At 40.8% G+C, this 2,074-nt stretch overlaps 1 pseudogene; it reads left to right on the top strand.

Moving 5' to 3' along the window:
• Positions 1-1,235: 1,235 nt before the first annotated feature.
• On the top strand, positions 1,236-1,333 carry LOC122752341 (annotated as a pseudogene).
• The last annotated feature ends 741 nt before the right edge of the window (positions 1,334-2,074 follow it).

The raw sequence follows: 2,074 nt of genomic DNA, 5'->3' as shown, positions 1-2,074 counted from the left end.
GAAAATGGATTGGGGGTTGAGGATAGGGGTATGGAGTAGGGGTTTGGGGTCCTTAGGAATTCCTCTTTAAAGAATTACACCCTCTTGTACACAAATCCAATAGAATAAGATAATAGTTCATTTAGGGGCTGGGAAAGGGAAACAAAGGGAGAAATCCTTGGATTTCTTATGGGGAGAAGGCATGGCACAGAGCTTGGCTATGAGATAACAATTTCCTCAATAAGGAGACAGGCAGGTACTTTTATAGAGAATTGATGGGGGTGATCATCTGACTGGAAAGTTCACTTATTGAGGGAGGACCATCCCCTACTGGTGGTGGCTGGGGGAATTGGATGAGGGGTGGCTGTGGATCTCTCAAGCCATCTCTCTCCTCCTCCTGCCACAAAGGCAGCAGCCACACCTGATCTTATCTCCCCAGGGGTGGGAGAGACTGGAATGAAGGGTGGTGGTCCTGGAGCTAGCTCAGTCTGATCTGGTTCCACTTACCTCTTTAGGTGTGTCTGTCCTTTGATTTTGTTTCTCAAGGAGAAGGTTCTTTCATGTGCACAAGAAGTAAAGGGAGTAGGTAAGACAACTTTTTCTAAGAGTTTGGCCATGAAAGGAAGGACAGATATATGATGCTAACTGGAATGGTATGCTAAGGGTAAAATAATGGATTTTTTAAGCATGAGTAAAACCTGGGCTAACAGGGAAGGATTCAGTAGTTTAGATTTTGGAGATTTGCAAGAGAGAAGAGACAATTATGAGACAAGGTCTCAGAATCCTTTTTACCTGCCCTTTGTTCCAGTCACACTAGAATACTTTGTCTCCTAAATATCCATTCCATTTTTATGTCTCTTTGTCTTTATTCATCCTCATGCCTATGCTGGGAGAGTTATTCATTCTTTTCCTCACCTATTAAATTCCTATACATCTTTTTTTTTTCTGTAAAACCCAACTCAAATGCCTTATCCATTAAAATGCTTTCCCTGATTCTTTTCCTCTCCAGAGGCTGTTTCTCTCTTAAATTTCACACTGAATGTGAAGGGTAGGGGTGGTTTTCTTCCAGAAATGAACATCATGTTCTATATCATACTTATTTTCTCCTCCTATTAGACTGTAATCTCCATGAGGTCAGGAATTCTGTGTTATTTAAACTTTGTATCTCCACCAGTGTGTAGCACAGTGTTCTACACCAATAGTTGCTTAGTAAATTGGTTGAATTGAACTTAATTATACTCAATAAAAGTTAGAATGCTTACTCTTGGAGAACATATAATAAAATTTTAATGATACAGAGAATATCTTCTGTACAAAGAATGACAAGAAAATTTATGAAGTATTGCATATTTTTATTTCAATAGCTGCAGGAAAAAAAAAGTTGACAAAATGCAGTACTCACTTATGTTTAAAGCCCTCAAAATCACAGGCACATAAGAAACTGTGGTAAAATAATGGAATTTGGCAGACATCCAGGGATACAACTTGATTGATTTAGTAGTGTTTGAATTGGGTGTGAATGAGAAACTACTAAGTACCCACTTAAAGATTATTAGATTTTAGCCACACCTGGCCTGCCCTGTTAAACCTAGTCTAAACTTGACCAACCCTGAGAAGGAGTACCCTTAGAGGCTGTGGACTGTGTCATCAACAGGGAAACAGTCTCAGCCACATAACCTGAAGGACCTCCCCTTTGGGGGAGGGATAAAAAGGTAGAAAAAGGGACCCCAACAGGAAGTGGCTCTCTCTTGAGCTCTCTCTCTCTGGCCTTTGAGGAGCATTCAGAGCAGACTAGAGACTGGCTGCTGACTCCCATAGAAATTACGGACCCCTGGTGGTGGTGGGTTAATAAAATCCAGCTCTTTGAATTAGCTGACCTGAAAGTGAGTTTTGAGTTTTTAGACAGCCTTTGCTAGAACCAGGGAGATTATCCATTTTCCTCTTTTCCTATTCCCTTGTCCTTGACTTTTTGTTTTGTTTGTTTGGTTTTTTTGGTGAGGCAATTGGGGTTAAGTGACTTACATAGGGTCACACAGCTAGTAAGTGTTAAGTATCTGAGGTCGAATTTGAACTCAGGTCCTCCTGACTCCAGGGC

This window comes from Dromiciops gliroides, chromosome 3 (genome assembly GCF_019393635.1).
Source record: "Dromiciops gliroides isolate mDroGli1 chromosome 3, mDroGli1.pri, whole genome shotgun sequence".
NCBI classification, from domain to species: Eukaryota; Metazoa; Chordata; class Mammalia; order Microbiotheria; family Microbiotheriidae; genus Dromiciops; species Dromiciops gliroides.
The sequence above is the reverse complement of the archived record's forward strand: the minus strand, read 5'-3'. Positions and strand labels throughout refer to the sequence as shown.